Genomic DNA, 11,206 nt, shown 5'->3' with positions numbered 1-11,206 from the left:
TTTCTTTCTGCCATATCAGATTGATGGTTCATACTTTGCAAATTTCTTCCACAAGCATAAGGGTTAGAAAAATTGAAGTGAAAAACAAAGATTGTTGTCTAAGGACAGGACTCCAGGAGTGGGTTTGTAAGAAAAATACCAAATACTGTACAGCTTACAATAAAATCGTGAGAGTTGGGAACACTGCATATGATCTGAATGCCATTTGGATCAGACTTACAGGGGTCAGCTTTGGCTTGAAGTACTTCCATCTACACCATATTAGCAACTGAGCAGCTCAGTAAATTAAAACATTTCAGGACAAGGCAGTTCAAATAGATTTCCCACTCTTGTCCTATAGTGCCCTAGTTGATTTATACTCTCTCCTAGAATCCACTGCCTCTGGGAGCTGTGCTAGGAATTGCAAGATAGTTACTCAGCAGTAGGAGGGCTAGTATGGCTGTGGAGCAAAGTTGTCATAGATTAAAACCCAAAGAAGCACGGTTAGTGCAGTCACTTCTGGATAGATATGTCCTAAAATGCACAATAAGCCAAGCTCCATGAGAGCATTCATTCCAGGAAGAGTATGGACCAGGGCATGACTAGCCTATGAATGAGTGAGTTGTGGAGGGCCAAGCTGGCTGCTGTTACTAGACCTCAGCCTTCATGCATTTCTTTTCTTCTTAGGTCAAAATTCACCAGTTTGCCCAGGGTATGGCCAGATAGAAGATACTCTAATGCTTAGGAGCAAAGTGAATGTGTTCACTATTTGTATGGAACAAACCAGTTCTTTTACAGGATGTGCCTCAGTGCCTAAGCGTAAATATTTATATACTATTCTAGTTAGAAACAATTTGATTTAATATCAGAAATGGTCAAAACTCCCAGCATGACAAGTGCATCCCTTCTATGTTGCAGTTGTAAAGATAATTATAGTACACGTTATCTTACAGCTATTCGTTTAAGGAGGCAAAGATCTTTTTTTCTGTGATATATTTTATTGGCCCAGCTATGTATCTAGGAGGCTGTTGAACACATTTTTAGTCATCAGGTGTTTTCAGGCATCAGGTCTATCGGATTTTTAAAGAAGTCTAACTCTATTGCACCTGTAATGGGGGTGCTTCTATATATAGCCAAAAGAGACGAAAGATAATATGCCAAAATAAAACTGATTAGCTGTTGGGATTTTCAGATTTTCTCTCTTCAATACACAATACTGCAAACAGTTATATTTTTGACTGGGCATGCATATGTGATAATTATTTTTGTAGATGTACTGGTATTATAAGGTCACCAACTAAGTCAAAAAGCAGTCACACCAGTCTTTTTTAAGATGTAGTCCAAGAAAATACTTTCTGTCTGTCCAAAAACATATCATGAGTTTGGAACAAGAATGCCAGATGACAGAAGAGGACAGAAAACTGTTTCCTTACCTGTTCTTACAGGCAGCAGGGACAGGGAAGTCTGTAGAACCGTGTTGATTTGTTCCAACTGATTAACTGGACCAATGGTGGCATATTGACAGGTCACAATGTTAAGATTAATTCTTCAGTACTTACAGCAAACAAACGCCTCCTTCTACTTTTCATTTGCAAAGCTGTATTTATAAATAATGTTCTGTAAAAAGACTTTAGTGGGATCACAGGCATAGCTGACACATTGTCAGTTATACTGTGTTAGTGACATCAATTTTCTGGTGCTAAACTAGAAGGTGAATTCTCTCCTGACTTCTTTGGCAACAGTTTTACATCTTGAAGTATAAAAATCAGTTTGCTTTCTGTTTAGCAAGTTATGTGTTATTGCTGCAGCTACAAGAGCCAGAAATTTGGATCTTGGCACAATTCCACAATGGGTGCAAAAGGGTTAGACAGACTTTTTAGTAACTGTTGTATTTGCACTGGGTATGGTATGATCTCTATTGAACTGTTTGCCAAAGCCTTCTCCACTTCTTCCTTTCACATAGTCTTAATTAAAACACTTTTTTTATTAAAAAAAAATTAAGGGGAAAGTTTAAACTTTTATCTCATAATAGCTAGAAGATGTAGTGGAAGATATTAAGAGACATACATCATATGTGTATTTTCTACCAAGTATTTCCAAATTAAAACATGCATATTTTAAGATATTTATTTTTAAAATTCTAGTGCTTAATGATATCACCCAAGACCATATCATTCTACTGAAACAGTCGATATGTCCTAGAATGGAACGTGTTTCCTTTGCCTGCAGTGCAATGCAGTTCTCAAATAAATGCACATCAATTCTGAGGTGTAGGTTGTAGCTGTGTTGGTCTAAGGACAAACAGACATGGTTCTTTGGGTAAATTCAATAAATAGCTGGAAAAAAATCTTCTTAGCAAGCTTTCAGGCACAAACACCCTTCAATCAGGCTGAGGAAGCATCTGCAGATGGTCTGTGCTCTTCCTGGATGGAGTGGTAAAGCAGCCAGAGGCCAGTATGTATGCAAGAAAGCCAGTCAGTTAAAATGTAAATTAACTGACAATTTACATTTTAACACACTGGCTTTCTTGCATTTGTACTGGCCTCTGGCTGCTTTAACACTCCATCCAGGAAGAGCACAGATCATCTGCAGACGCTTCCCCAGCCTGATGAAGGGTGTTTGTGCCTGAAAGCTTGCCATCAATTCTGAGGTTCTCATGTAACAGTTTGTCTTATAGCCTTCAGCTCTGGCTTTGTGGAGATGCCTCCTCATATTCCTCTGTTCAGCCAAACTTTCCTACTACAGTTCTATCAGTGCTCTCAGTAAAAGTTCATATATATAAAAAAAAAAAAAAAAAAGAAACATAAATCTAATTGGAGTTTCTTTAGATGAAAAAAAATCATTAAAAGCCTAAAGAAACATTTTTGGATCATCCTGCAGAGAGAGAACAGAGTCTGTGAGTTACTGAGATCTCCTGAAATAACACAGAATGGCTTTCTTTCTTACATAAGAAAATATGATTCTACAAACCACTAGGGGGAGGCAGTCACCTTCCTTAGATCAGTGGTTCTCAATCTGGTTAGACTCAAGTCACCCACTAGTTAGCCTGACGGCACCCCTCGTTAGACTCAAGGCACCCCTCAAAATATGCCAGTTCTTAGCTTTCACTCACTCTTAAACTAGAGAAAAAAATAAAGCAATTCTTCTGTTGCAAAGAACTCAGACCACAACAGAATGCTTTAACACTATGGATTTCTGTTTGACATCATTGGCCGCGTCCAGATGAGTGTGGCCATGGGGTATGTGGCACCACAAAATCATCTGCAGCACCACACACCACAAATGCAGGTGTTTCCCATGCTGCTACCTTGCAACACCCCAGGGGGGCCTGACCCCAGGAGATCCTGGTGTCAAAGAACCCTACACAGAAAAATAATGGGGCAGCGCACATGGCAGCGGCATGCATCATCCAAAACCAGAGCTTGGCCAACCGGAGCCACAGTCTGGTTGCTGGCCAGGCTTCCAGTTGTAGGAGTGCCATGGCTGCAGCTTCCCAGGATCCCAGGTAAGGCTGCTGGGGCTAGAACAGTTGCTGGCCCCAGCCTCCCTACCCCACCCAGGGTAACCTGCTGCACCAGAGAGCGCATTGGACAGGTGTACCCCAGAGACAAGTAGCAGCACTACTGCCTCTTGTTCCTGAGGAAACAAACAAACCCAACAATGCTAACATTTCATGGCACCACACAGCACCTTGAAAGGATCTCAAGGCTCCCCCAGCTGCCATATCACCCTGGTTGAGAATCACTGTTTTAGATTTACCAACATTCCTTGCTCCCATCGTTCTCCTCAGTAGCAGAAGATAGGCTCCAAATCTATTACGACAATTGTACAACAGTTCAATAAAGATCTGTTAGTTTTCTAATATGTGGTTAAGTACACGTAACATCATTTGCAGGCTATGCTGAAATTAAAGAGCTACAGTATATAATAGCATAGACACTAACTTGAAAACCTCACTGGTTGCATTCTATTCCCCAGACAGTACTCACTGAACTCAGGCTTTGCTGTGTCATTTGAGACTGTTGGTTCATCCAATCCAAGCTTCTGCCTCCAGAAATGCCTGATACCTGAGGAGTCAGAGGAAATTAGAAAAATAACTTGCCAATTATAGTGTGCTGAAATGGAGAGAAAAATAATTCATTTGTGATTCTATAGTGATCACCCTGCATTTTGAAGTATGAAATTCAATTGCATTTGTTTAATAGGCAATGTTAAGAGCAATAGTGAAATTCTCTAGCCTTGTAATAATCCTAGTATCAAATCAATGCCATGAGCTCAGCTGCAGTACATTTCACAAGCTGAATACACAATCCATAAAGAAGAATCCCTTTCATATATTCTACAGGTACTTGCTGTTACACTTGCGTTTCCTGCCCTGTTCACGTGTTATGGAACAATATGAAAAGGAGAAACCAGTCAGCTTTTACTATGCCCTTTGTAATCATAAAGTGAAGTTTGGCCCTGGGAATTTTACCTACAAAACAATGAAAACATGGGTGTCCATGTCTCAGTCAAGATCCCTACTGCCACTTCGGAAGCGAAGAAACTTTATTCCTTGCCTACAAGCCCATGATGGACTTTGACAGTCAAACTGGTATCTTGCCTTCCTGTGCGTCATTTCTAGTTTGGAGGGTTTCCAACCTATGCTATGTCCATAGTGACAGCTGTTAAAATCTATTAACCTTAAATGGGTTTGCACAGGTATTGCTACATCTGAAGACCTTGTGTTATATGGAAGGATGCTAGATGGCCATCAAAGCGTAAAGTAGGCTTTTAGGTCTGGTAGTTAAGGGGAAATATTTTTTTACTTTCAATAAGTGTGGTTTCCAAATACTATTTTTACACTTTCCAAGGAAGAAGCAAATTTTCAAGACCATACCAGGTCCACTCTGACTCTATTCCTTTTCATGTCAAATAGTAGTAGCTGTCACAATTTGCCATCAAATCCAGACATTTCTCTAATCATCTCTGTTTTATTTCCTTGGAGTTTTATTGACTCATAAGAGTAACCAGTTCATACATTTTGTTACTAAACAAAGAAAGAACTTATTTAAAGTAGAATTAGGAACTTATCATACTCCAGGAACTTCCAGTGCTATCAGCAACTCTTAGTGCTTTTTTTTCTAGCAAGGAAACAGGTGAGTTAAGTTATGTGGAGGATAAATGAACTATCAGCAGTTTGGGATCTTGGACCCAATTTCTGTATGGTCAGATGACTGAAATCTATAAGGGCAGTATATATCTATAAAGGCAATTACATTTTACATATGGAAAACATGCTTCTGTTCTGTTAGTCATCAAGATGGCAGGGAAATTCATGTTCTGAGCCACAGTTTTCTCCCTCCGAGACTATATGTCTCCAAGCTTCTCTCTGCTCCCCCAGCATGACGCTGCAAGTCTGCAACCTCCTCTGTCAGCCCACACACGTTCCTCATCTATGAAATTAAAGGTCTTCAATTACCTGGGGTCTCAAGCTGACATGATGCAACAAGGCAAATACTGGGGGAATACTATAGATCATGATGCAAGAGCTAAAACCAAGACAGATGAGTAGCTCAAAACATCACTATTTCACCTTCACATGGGAAAGGCTAGTCCCAACTAGTAATGCTGTCTGTTCATTAATATCACATACACCTCTGAAGCCAGAAACTAAAGGAAGATGACTTTAATGATATCTGAAAGCCATGGAGACTACTGCCAGAAAACCTTTATGAGGTTCACTCTCTGAGGGAATCCACCTTGCATGCAATTACTCCAAGGTAACCACACCACCTGAGATTGCCATTATACTGTTATCTGAAGCCCTTGGGCTAGTGCAGGTGAATACTGGCAGTAAGCAAAAATAGGCACTTTTACTAACAGAGCAGCAGTGGCAGCATTTCAGAGCACTGTCCAGTGCCCTTAAATGCAAATTGTCTTTGGACAGAGCTTTCTTTTAGGTAAGGAAAGTCCAACGTGATACACACCAGCAGTGACTGTCAGTGCTATCTCCAAGTCAGCCAGCACTCAGCTCCGTGAAGACCGAGGTAAAAGACCCTTCCCTCAATGACACCTCTCAAATTCAGTGGTTTTCAACCTGTGATCCACAGATCCCTGTGGTATCTGCAGATTATGTCTAAGGGGTCTGCAAAAGTTGACTACGATCAATCAAAAAGATATGAATACCACAATTACAACTCAAAGGGATCTGCACTTCCATTCACATTTTTTTAGCAGTCAGCAAATGAAAAGGTTGAAAACCACTGCTCTAGTGAATGACTTCAGCTTTTGTTCCCAAGTTTGAACCTGTACAACATTATGTCAATAGAATGTAATCTAGCGGGTAAAGCAGAAGACTTAGAATCAGAAGTCTTTGCTTCTATTCCCAGTTCTACCACTGACTAGCTGTATATACCCATGTTTCAATTTGCCGTGCGTAAATTGAGGGTAATTATACTCAGAAACCTCAGAGATATGTTGAAAGGCCCAGTTTTGAATCACTGAAATCTTTGGCAAAAGAAAGCAATATATTACTGTGGAATTCTGAAAGACTGTTTTTTTAAATATGATTTCTAATACAATGAGGCACATTAAGTTTCTTAATACTGTACATTGAAAATGCTTGCGATTTTCATGACTGGGTATATTATAATGCAGCATACAGTTCCTTTGAATTGGAGTGGTAGGAAAGGACTACTTGGAATGTATTTTGAAATTTGTTTAGGTAATGCATTTCTGCTTTATTTATATTCTAAGAGAATGGACTAGACCTCCCAGGTCTTTTACCATCTCTAATTTCTGTGATTTGTAAAGGGTTATTTAAATGCCTCATGATTATATCGTGTCTGCACTCATATGTTCTTTACAGGTGTTTTCCATTTGCTTTTCAAGTGCAAAACAGAGTTGTTTAGTTTGGCTTTGTGATCTGTTTGTTCAAAAATCCCCACACTGTGCTTTAGAATACAGAAAGAGTTGTGGTTGTGGAATTATATATAATAAAATAAAAGACATTCCTGAGCTAAATTCAGGTTCACTGCACAAACGTACAAGTAACTGTGAGCAAGTGGCAAAAGTATAATTATCTAAAACATGATCACTACAGATTGTGAAGTAAAGTGTAATCCAGAAACAACCAAGAGAAACAACTAAATCTTCCACACTAGGAAGCTAGCTGTCCTAATCCCACATACCTGTGTGCATGTATTAAATATCCTCTTGAACTTTTTTCAGACTCAGGCTAAGCGAATATCATTCTGGGTCTAATCTGAAGGTCCGTGAAGTCAAATCGTCAAGTAAACTGTTCCAGTGCTTAACCATCCTTACATTTAGAAAATGTATCTTGATATTTTCCCTTGTTGCAATTAAGAATCATTGAATCATAGGCAAGCAGGGCTGGAAGGGATCTCATTACGTCATCTAGTATAACTTCCTGGTCAAGGCAGGATCATCCTTGTCTAACCATCTCATCCAAATGTTTGTCTAATCTAGTCTTAAAAATTACCAAGGATGGGGATTCAACAACCTCTCTAGGTAATCTATTCCACTACTATCTATCCTCATAGTTAAAAAGTTTTTCTTAATTTTCAACCTAAATTTCCCTTTTTGTCATTTAAGACCATTGCTACTTGTCCTGTCCCTTGCAGCCATAAGGCACATCCACACATGCAGGAACAGGCGCTTGCAGCAGCTCAAGTAGCAGCAGCACAAGTTTGTGCTGGAGATTTGTATCTCAGCACACATGCTTGAACATGCACTTTGATGTGGGGCAAATTGTACCACTTGGGGCAAATTGACCCTGCCTAGCTCCTCCTGGATCTTCAGCCAGGGGGAGTGTAGTCTCCCATGACATTCACTTGAGTGCTTCACTTTTTCTGGCTATTCAGATGCAGCTGTCTCCTTTCGAGTAGACAGCTTGCCTTCCAGTAAGATACCTCGAAGAGTCCCCAGGGGTTTTCACCTTCCATGTCTTGTTGTTATAGATGATTGCTAGATGTTTTTGAATCCTGTCTCTCCCAATTCCCTCTTTTGGCTTCCTTGCCTGGATCTCCATCTCGGGGCTCTGCTTTCCCTACACCCCGCGTTGCTCCAACTGGAGATGATGATAGTCCTTGACTGAGGCTAAAACAAAATCCATCAGCTATGGTTGGGCCTTAGCCCATATCTAATCACAGTCCTGGTTCGGATGGTGTACCATCCTTATTCAGGCCTGGTGTCAGCCTGATTCATTCTAACGTTGTCCCCAGGGTGCCTTCCTCCCAGGCACTCTCCCTTTCCCTGATGGCTACTTACAGCTTCAGCCTTTCTTCTTTCTCTCTTCACAGTCTCACTGCTGTCCCAGTCTCCACTGGCTTCATCCAGGATCCATGGTCGTGAGAAAGGTAAGTATCGTGGCTCCTCCAAGCCAGCTTTAGCTGGGCATCCCCTCCTCTTGAGGTTGCCACCACTCACGCCTGCCAGGGCAGTCGTTTGTTCCACTTTGGGCACTCTGGAGGACTCACTTCCGGTCCTCCCTGAATGTCGGCTGGTGGGGTTTTTATCTTTCTTTCTGAGGGCTGGTTGGAAAACCGGCGTCGGCATGCAGCTATAAAGCGTGTCCACGCCAGTGCAGATGAACATGCCGGATCTCCTGTGGTGCACCATTGTTGCTGTTGTTCCTTTCCCCCAGTACCAGCACAGCTTGCCTTCCAGCGGTGGCATCTCCACTGCCATGCCTGTAACTTCCTATGCTACTCACTAGTGCCTTTCACCCGTACTGGCTTTTTGGGTGCTGCCATCTCTTTAACAGTTAGATATCTTGCTGTTAACAGCTTGCCATTCAGTTAGATATCTTGTACAGTCCCCAGAGGTTCTCATCAGCCACATCTTATTGGAATAGATTTGTTGTTGGGAGGATGATTTTAAGTCCTGCGTTTCCTGAGTCCCTTCTTTAATCTTTTGGTCTGGCTTTCTGCCTTGGGGCTCCGCCTTCCCTACACACCACCTTACGCCAACCAGATGTTAATTCCAGACCACAACTAGGACTCATCAAGATAAAGGTTTTCTTTTTGTCCCCTTTTAAGTCAGAAAAGTCTGATTTGGACGGTGTACCATCCAGCTTTAGGCCATACATCAACTGGCCTGCAATTTTACCAGCCCCGGATTACCTTGCCCTCCAGTGTGCTTCTGTCTCCCTCTGGTTTGGGTCAATGGCAGGCCATAGATCCTTTTCTCTCTTTTTCTCAAGTTCGACATCATCTGACTCCTGGCTGGCCGTATCCAGGATCCAGTGCTCCATCTCTGGTAAGTAGTTAGTCTGGGCTTAACTTATCTCTGTCTGGCCCCTCTTGGGGTTGCTACCACATGCCCTCTGAGAGGCTGCAAACAGCTGTAGGCTGCTCTGGGCCCTCCAGAGGATTCACACCCAGTCCTCCCTAATCCTCATCCGGCAAGGTTTTTATATCCCATCCAGGGGGCCGGCTGGCAAATCAGCATTGGCAAGCTGCCATAAAGCAGGTCCATGCTGGCCCCAACTGTCCCCCGCCACAGTGCCTTTGATCCTCAGCAATGTTCTGCAGCCCCCGCTTCCCCCTCTGCTCTAGTGTTGGAGGTAGGTTTTAGTCTGTGGCAGTGTCCCTGCCACAGGGAGCTAGAGGCTGGGGCGAGCACCAGTGCTGGCCCCAGCAGTATAAAAAGCTGGCCTGGCCAGCAGCTCAGGGCTACTTGCCCTCAGGAGCTTCTGAGGCCCAGCCACTTGGTATCTGGGGACACTAGCTCCCTATGCCAGCTGGATTGCTGAGTGGCCCCTTCACCCTGTACCCAGTGCAGCAGTCTGGCAGTGGGGACTGCTGCCTGGCTGTCACTTGCTGCCAGCTGCCAGTGGGCCAAGGCTGCACAGTTGGCCTTCATGTGGCACTTCTGTCATGTCTTTCCATACCCCTGCTCTGCTATCTAGGCAACTATTGCCTGGAAGATGTGCTTGTTGCGGTGGCCCACTTTGAACTGTTGAAGCATGTCCTCCTGGCCCCAAATGACCATGAGGTCAGCTACTTCATCTGCCTTCCTGTTGGGTCCCCCGTGCTGGCCCTGGTCAGGCTTCTCTGCCTTGGTCCCGCCACTTGCCTCACCAGCAGGGATCCTCGTGTTCCCTGTTAAAAATTGCAGATTCTCTGATTAAAAAACCCATATTCTCTTATGAAAATACCCAAAATCCACGTTCTTCCTCAAATAAAATGGAATGCCACTATATATAGAGAGAGGTCAGTTGGGCAATGTTTTATTGATATATTTACAATTTTAAAGCAATTTGGAAGCCTACTGGTGCCTCTATCATCATAATAAAATACATTCTAAATATCTATACCCTTTGGCATTTGCTTTTGGGTTTTTTTAATCATAGAAAAATCAGAGCTGCCCCTGCCCCCTTCGCTTATCAGGATGTGGGGACAGCTGCAGCTAGACCTGCAGCTGCTTCATGGTGCTGAGCAGCACTGATATTCTAGTGCCATGCCCCAGCCTATGCTGTTGCCCCTCACTCCCAACCCACAGACCTGCCAGTGCCCCTGACTCCTGACCCATACCCACTGCCTACCCCTCCTGGCAGCACTGGCTCCCTCCTGGCAGCAGCTGCCTCCCTGCACCAGGACATGGGTCCAGCTGCAGCTGTCTCGGAGCAGTACCAGCCTTTGCTGTTCTGCTCCCTGCGCTTGTGCCCAGGACCCAGCAATCCCCATGCCCTTCCTGGGAAGCCCTCGACTGGGGCTCAGGGACTGGGCTGAGCAAGCCCCTTCCCTTCCAGGCCAGCCTCCCCCTGCACAGGCTGTTCTAGAGGGACAGGGGGGCTCCTAGCCCAGCTTTTGTGGCCACTCCTACCTGGAGTGCTTCCCTACCCTCCCCCCATCTCTCTCTCTCACACACACCCCTGATGCCACCCTTGATCCATCACATACATCCACAGACCCCTCTGCCACCTCAATCCCCCTGCCCATCACCCACTCTTGCTGCCACCTCCACCCCTTCTCCCCAGCTCATCACATCCCTAAGTGGTTCCTGGAACCAGAAGCCCCCAGGAGAGGCTGCATGTCCCATCACCAGTGTGAGCATGGGGCAGGACTGAAGTGCAGCAGTTGCCCCTGCAGCCATGGCTCCCACCGGCAGGTCCCATTCCATCTGGCAGTTGAGTACACAGGGTGTGAGATTTGTGTGGGGGGGAGGTGGGGTTTGCCAGGGGAGAGAGGGAGGGTGGGGAAGGTGTGGGGGGAGAAGTGGG

Source organism: Gavialis gangeticus, unplaced genomic scaffold (genome assembly GCF_001723915.1).
Source record: "Gavialis gangeticus isolate Ggan-Ray unplaced genomic scaffold, GavGan_comp1, whole genome shotgun sequence".
Lineage (NCBI taxonomy): Eukaryota > Metazoa > Chordata > Crocodylia > Gavialidae > Gavialis > Gavialis gangeticus.
The sequence above is the reverse complement of the archived record's forward strand: the minus strand, read 5'-3'. Positions refer to the sequence as shown.